Source organism: Mus caroli, chromosome 4, assembly GCF_900094665.2.
Source record: "Mus caroli chromosome 4, CAROLI_EIJ_v1.1, whole genome shotgun sequence".
NCBI lineage: Eukaryota > Metazoa > Chordata > Mammalia > Rodentia > Muridae > Mus > Mus caroli.
In genome coordinates, this window is record NC_034573.1 from 65,739,364 (window position 1) to 65,747,485 (window position 8,122).

Here is an 8,122-nt window from a genome sequence, read left to right on the forward strand (position 1 = left end):
TCACTGACCCTTACTCATAGACTCAATAATTGCCTAATGTTATCTTTGAGGGAAATATGTGTGTGTGTGTGTGTGTGTGTGTGTGTGTGTGTGTGAGAGAGAGAGAGAGAGAGAGAGAGAGAGAGAGAGAGAGAGAACAGAAAGGTGAAGCATATCCTTAGAGGGGGAGTGGAGGCTGTTCTTTCCCTAGGGTTCCTCTCTGGTGACATTACCTGAATCGAGTGTTAAATGAAGAGTGTTGCTTCTGTGAATAATCAGGCAATCAAAAACTAGTTACTGCTTTGACTTTTTATTACAGGTTCTTCAGCCACTTGCATTTAACATTCTTAAATGTATCATTATTTTAAACACACATCATTATTTTAATTATAACCAATTAGATGTGCCTGCATCATGCATGCATCATTATGCACCTTACCAAAAAGCACTTTAATCAAATTGCATACCAACAGTCTTTATTATAATTTATGTGTGCATGCCTGGGGTTGATTTGTATCTTTTGGGGATTAATTTTAGAAGACATGAAACTGAACTTGGATTAGCTTGCTCTGGTATTCCTAAATTCATGATATTTTTGTAATATGAGACCTCATTTTGTTTTCCTACCTCAGGAGATAACAGATACTGAAAGGCCAAATATTTATTTATTTATTTATTTATTTATTTATTTATTGGTCTTTTGAGACAGGGTTTCTCTGTGTAGCCCTGGCTGTCCTGGAACTCACTCTGTAGACCAGGCTGGATTCGAATCCAGAGATCCGCCTGCCTCTGCCTCCCAAGTGATGGGATTAAAGACGTTGACCACCACGCCCCGCTAAATCTTTTAAGTTCAGACTCCGTTTTAGCGATCCTGACATAAGTTTGAACTCAGGTAAACTAACAGGCTAGTACCTGGCATTAGTTTCCAAGTTGTCCCCCAACAAAACCTGAGCCTAGTTCCAGTCTCTAGGTTAATCCCCAACAAGACCAGCATCTCCAGGTTGTATCCCCAACAAGACCAGCATCTCCAGGTTGCACCCTCAACAAGGCCAGCACCTACAGGTTATTCCCCCAACAAACCTGCACCCCCAGATTACAAGCCCATTCCCTGCCTAATGACCACCAATGCAGAGGGGAGCAGAAATTAAGTTTATGATATGACTCCCAGCACCAGCCAATTAGGTTAAAGGCTACAGTAGCCTTCCAATTAGTTGCTTGCACACTTGCTCCTGCTCGTCCCCACTTGCTGTTTACTATAAAGCCTTGTCTCAGTAAATATTCAGAGCTCCCCCACACCACCAAGACCATCCTGGGTGATGGCGATGCATTGGGGCAGCCAGAGCTAGCTTGAATAGAATAAAAACCCTGCTGTGAGTTGCATCAGATCAGCTCCTGTCTGGATTTTTGGGGGCTCACTAACACATTCCTGGAACTACAGTACATGATTAGATGTCATTTTCATTTGCACAAACCTTTTGTTCTGAAACCTTTCCTTTGTGTCTTTTGAAATCTGTTGAGTACAAGTCTGCATGTTGAAGACTCAACCTTACTCACAGGAACATAAACTGCTAAGATAGAGGAATGTAAAGACATAGCCCCAGTGATTCCTCCAAGTTGCACTCAGAAGACTTCGACTTTTCTTACCCATTAACTTGCCACTCTTTTTGTCTGTTTACATCTCCCAGATTCATAAGGAAGTCTTACTACATATATTTGCAATATGGTACAGTATGCAAAGATCATTAGACTATTCATGAACTTAGTTTGATGCTGACATTTTTGTCTCTTTCTATCTCTTTGTTATAGTTAATTTAAATGATAGGTTGATTGGATTAAGACATTCCCATGGTGCTTAATGGTACGTACATCTGGGAATATCTGTGAGGGTGTTTTCTCAGAGTTCTAACTGAGGAAAGAAGACCCACCTTAATGTTAGTGGTGCTGTATCTTGAGCTTGAGTCCCAAACTGAATAAAACTGAGGAAAAGAGGAAGACAATTTATTTACTGCTCCACAGAAAATGGAAGCTGGGAAACTGGAGCCAATAAATCACACAGATTAAAGACTGGTGCAATAGCCAACTTTATTCATAGTGTCCAACAATTTATACTCTGAGGACTAAAAGGATTCACATGGGTAAAGTGTACAATAACAAGGGCAAGTCACACGTGACAGAACATGTTCTCCATAGAGGCATATAAATAACACTAGCCAGTTCTAATGAGTAACCTGAAATAAACTCACTCTTATCCACTACACGTAGGAGGAGTATGAAAGCATAATCCAAGGACAATTTTGTGCTTTTCAAGAAATAGAGGCTATATGACTTTTGTCTTTGTTTCCTCCAGTTTTATCACAAGCATTCAGAAATTTCATACTATTCCAGTTCTTGGACAGTGTTTCAACATGCACTGAGTTCTCTTTCAAATTTCCTGTGTTACCTGTTTCCGTTCTTTATCTGCCACAGGAAACTGTGTTTCCTTAAACTGAAAACCCAAACCAAATGTTTCCTTTTTAAAGTTTCTCTCCTTTTCATTCTTTTCCTGTGTGTGTGTGTGTATAAAAGAGAGGGAGAGACAGAGTATATCCCAATGCCAATGGAAATGTAGACAGTAAAGATTGTGTTCACAAAGTACTTTTGGAAGCAAGTAAGGTCCCTATTAGGAATCAGGCTAGATAGAGGTCATTCACATTTTATTCTGGAAAAGTATACCGCCGTGTTTTGCTTTCATCTTGTATATTTGAGTGAGACGGAATTAAAACATAATTGATTATGGGGCTGAGGACATAATTCAGTATTTAACATGCTTGTCATACAAGGATCCAAGTTCAATCCACAGAACTTACTTAAAAAGCTAGGTGTGCTTCTAATCACAGAGATGCTAAGAAGGCAAAGACAACAAGTTTCCGAGACTTACTAAGCAGCGAGACTTACTAAGCAGCCTAACCTAATTGGAAACCTAAAGGCCAGAAAAATTTTTTTTGTGTGTCAAACCACTAGCACCCCACCTTCAGTCCCCAAAAGGAGGTCAGCACCCAAGGAGGAATGATACCTTAGATTGTCCTTTGGCAATTCAAGCATATGCACCTATTCGCATTCACATACACACATGTGCACCCATGTCTTCCAGCCTTCTCTAACACAGAGCAAAACACTAAATTATTTGGTGAAGGAAATTTCGAGACAGTATATACAACATTCACACTGTGGTGTAGGCATTGCTCACTGCATTTAATGAGTATTTAAGGGAGGGGGATATGGAAAATGAGAACTTCACCAGAAATGGAAAATGAACATGATGAAAGTTACAGACAGGGCACCAGAGAAGACAGAGTGCTAACAAAGAGGCTACAGTGGTTAAAGCAGTTAGTGTCATAAAAGAGAACCCTCATATATTGCACTGGGATGATAGAAAGAGCAAGATCCTACCCATCCAAAGGCTCCAGGTTGCAAAAAAAAAAAAAAAAAAAGATTTCATTTAAAATTAAAGGGTCTGCACTGATAATAAGAGTAAAATAGTTGTCTACTGAAAAACACTTGCATAGAAAGTCATTTATTAGGATTATCTACTAAGGTATACAGAAGCCATTAAAGCCCTGATAGAAGGGAATCACATTACATCTCTATCTGATAGGAGAACTTGGCAGTATCATCTAAATGGTTTTATAGCAGTGTAAGATGTAAGAGTTATAGGGCCATGAATGCTTGCAGCAAAGTTGCTTCAAGATGCTCATGCCAGGGTCAAATTCTCTGCAAGGAAGGAAGTTCTAAGAAGTTATTGCATGAATCTGTGAACAAAAAACTTAAATGGCAATGAAAACTCTAGTATGTTGGAAAGGCAAGGGTGCTGGGACATCTGTTAAGGAAGACTGTGGGTATGAAGAGAGGCTGTGTGTGCTATAGTAGCATAACTGGAGGAGAAGGAATACCCATGGCTCTTAGAGACCAGATGGTTCCACCAGAAATCCAGATGCCAGACATGGAGCTGTACCATTAGATATCTGATCTGTGAGTCTTTGTTCTTTGTTTTGTCTAATTTACCCTTGGTGTTTGTTTTTTCCATTCTCAACCTTTAGAATAGAAATAATCTTTCTGTACCATTGTATGTTGGAAGTATGGAACTTTTATTTTAACAGGGCTCACAGTTAGATCCTATTGCATCTCAGAGGAGAGTATGGACTTCTGAAGCACTGGAACAGATCACCAAAAAGCAACTTTTGAAGTTGGGATGAATCTATTTTGCATTATAAGATGACTGAGTCTGTGGCAGCTATTTCTAGAGTATTGTGGTTTGGCTGTCAAGCTGTCTGAGGGTGGATTTGTGGTTGTCAATTTAATTGTCTATTTGATTAATAAGGCACACATCCGGGTGTCTTTGAGGACAGTTCCAAAGAGGTTTAACTGAAGATAGAAGACCCACCTGAGTCTGGGTGATAATATCCCACAGCATAGGATGCTGGAGTGAATAAGAAAAAGAAAATAAGGTACAACTGAGCATGAACACTCATCTCTCTGCTTTTGGATCTATTCATATGTGAATAACCTTCTAAAGCCACAAACAATCATAATGGACACTGTCCCTGGAAGTGTTAGACAAAATAAGTCCTAGATTTATTTTTTTCTTTTACGTCATGTGTATGGGTGTTTTTCCTGCATATACACCTGCTGGCTTGGGCTTAGCTGCTGCCCTTGGAAGCCAGAGAAGAACACCATACCCCAGGAACTGGAGTTACAGACAGTTGTGAGCTCCTGTGTGGGGGCTAGGAGTCAACTCTGGGTTCTCTGGAGGAGCAGTCAGTAGTTCTTTTAACTACCGAGGCATTTTTCTGTGCCAAGCTCTTGTTTCTAAAAGTTGTTTTCTTTTGTCAAGGGATTTTGTCATAGGAGGATAGTAAGGAATCCAGTCTTATATCTTCTACTCTTGTCCCTGGTTGTATTGTTTTGACCCTTAGCACTCCTACCAGTTCTGATAAAGTTCATCATTTCTTCCATTATTTGAACAGAGCTTCTGTACTGTGCCTTTGTTTCTTTCTCTCTCTCTCTCTAGTTTTATTTTTGATTTGGTTAGTGTATATAGATGTATATGCATGAATTTGTGTGGGTGACAGTGCTCCTACATGTGTGTTATGTGTGCATGTGTATATGTGTGTATGTGCATGAGTGCTCGAGCACACATGCAAGTGTGTTTAGGCCAGAGGTCAACAACAGGTTTCTTCTTTTTTTTCTAATTCATCATGTTAATCTTTAGGGCAGGGTATATGCTATGTATGTGGAACCACATTTGTACTTGTGGATGCTGCGTGTCAACATTGGGGATCTTTGCCAATCACTAGCCAACTTCTGAGATAGATCTCTTACTAAAGCTAGAACTCATCATTGCCTAGATCAACTGGCCAGCAAGACCCTGGGATATTCCTGTTTTTATTTCCCAGTACTGAAATTACATGAACTCATAGCTATAAGCAGCCATGGCCCCTACATGGGTGATTGGGATCCAAGTTTAGCCTTCATTCCTACATAGCAAGCACTTTATCCACTTTGCCATCTTTTATTTTCTTTTGGGGCGAGGAACTCACTATGTGTCCCAGGTTGACCTCGAGTAGAGACTTTCCTTCCACTGGGATGAGGTTTCAACATACTTCCTAGGCTAGGAAGTATGCACTGATGCATCCCATCTATAGCATAGAACTAAGGATTGAGTCATAATCTCTAATGGGCATTGTTAACAAGCTGCTTTAATATTATGCCATCAATATATGATTATACTCTCATCTTTATAGCTTTAAATAGTACACACACACACACACACACACACACAGAAGAATGGCTTGAAGTTCTCTTGACTATGCTTTTACATTCTTCCTTTCAGTAGGAGAGATAACTACTTAAATTATTATCCCTTGATTAACCTGAACAAATAATTTTGCTTCTTCTGATTTCTCAAGCTATTTTGGACACTTGCTATTCACTTGGGAAATTGTCCTGTTAAGGATGGTGTGGGAAATCTAAGAGGTACAAGCCCAGAGGCTTGTATTCTGCATGATAACTGATTCTTCTTGGTTTGAATAATAGTCCTTTCCAATGACTAGGAAATAGAACAGAAGGAAATAGAGGTGAGAAGGGCAAAGTGAGGGAAAAAATAATTTTCTTCCACAGCTTTATCTCCTCCACAGCAGCCTAGGACACTTCTATGTGGATGGCAGAAATTTTATTTTAATTTTTTCTTTATTAGGTTTTGTGTGGTGGTTTGAATGATATGGCCTTGTAGGCTCACATATTTGGTCTCCAGCTTGTGGAATTGTTTGAAAAGGATTTGGGTCATTGGCATTGTTAGAGGATGTGTGTTATTGGGAAGAAAGATCACAAGAGCCAGAAGTGGTGATGCCTCCATGAAAACTGTTCCCCAGACATTACAAGACTGGTGCATGTATCAACACACAGAGACTGTGGCAGCACAGACAAGATCTATACATATTCAAACCAGACAAAATCTAGACACTAGAACAGGAGGACACAAAAATCCCACCACTGACCAAGAAATTATTTGCAACAGATGCCTGCTGTCACATAGACAGCATTGAAATGCTACTGGGTATGTCAACCATTCTCTAAGGCAATCCTCATTTCCAGAAGAATTGACCAATACATAACATATGCCAATGTTTTCTCTCTGTGTTTGAACTTTTGTTTTGTTAATTTTTGTCTTATTTTCTTTTTCTATTTTATATTTTTTCCTTTGTGTGTGTGTGTGTGTGTGTGTGTGTGTGTGTGCATGTGCGTGTAGAGGCCAGTAGGGATATATGAAGAATTTGGGAGGAATTGTGGGAAGGGAAATAATATGACTAAAATATATTTTATGAAAAATTTCATGTTAAAAAAATTAAAGAACAAATCCCAGAAACATAGTATACATGCATTTTTCTAGAAGAGGAACAGCACCAAATTAACAAAAATTTATATATTTGAGAATCGCCAGTGTGGCTAAAGGGAAATGAAGTTTTAGCCTGAACCATAGTGGAAATATAAACAGTCTTTATAGCAGCAGCTGTTAAATTAAAACAAGACATTTAAGAAACATGTACCATGTCTATAACAGAATGCTCACATTGTTGTGTCATGTGTCACTACTGGTGACAGTATCATAAACTGGGCCAAGGCTACATATTCATTAATAGGAAGAGATATAACAGTATCCTATGAAACATCTATTCTCTTAACTGCTAAGTGGCAGTTAAATAGAATAAAGTACTGGTTTGTTTCCTAACCTGAGAATATTGCATATGGGACAACATAAAAAAAAGAAAATTCAAAGTGGTAAAACCAGATAAAGTAAGACTTCATTTAAATAGCAAATGAAAGAAAAGTAAAGCATCATTATACTTTAGACTGCAGAGAGGTAATCCTTCTGATATCAGAAGAAAGAGGGAGAAAACACTTTTATCATATATATCGTTAGAAACATAAAGATAACTAGAAAGGTATTGGTTATTGTATTACATGTGTTTCTACAAAGCTTCTATCTCATTTTATACTCCCAAATAATTACAGAGGGAAATGTGAACCTACTAGTCCATATTTAATATATTTTACAGATAGAATACCACTGTAAAAGAGAAGTGGGGCAACATTTTATCTGTATTATATTATGTTAACTTTTTCACTTGCTATTTATTGGGTGCTCAATACATACACTACTGCCCTCAAGCACAAGCAGTGTAGACTGGGTATATGTTCATTTTACCATTAAGCTTGTTGTTTTGATGACAAGTTTATGCATATTGATAACACCACCTTTGTGGCCTTTGTTGGTGGGGAAGGTATGGCCAGGATTGTTTTGCATGTGGCCAGTTAGGTCAAAAGCTTTTCTGACTTTACCCCATATAGGAGCCCTGTGTCCTTTGCCATTCTATTTTACAGGATCTTCCCTTAGTAGAAAGGAATCAGGTCATCTGACATGATGCTTTGTGCTCTTGCCTGAGATAGCAATAGGCTTGAGCTGACCAGTATACAATTTCCACAACTATTTTTTTCTGTCTTTTTTTTTAAATATTTTTATTACATATTTTCCTCAATTACATTTCCAATGCTATCCCAAAAGTCCCCCATAGCGCCCCCCACTTCCCTACCCTCCCATTCCCATTCT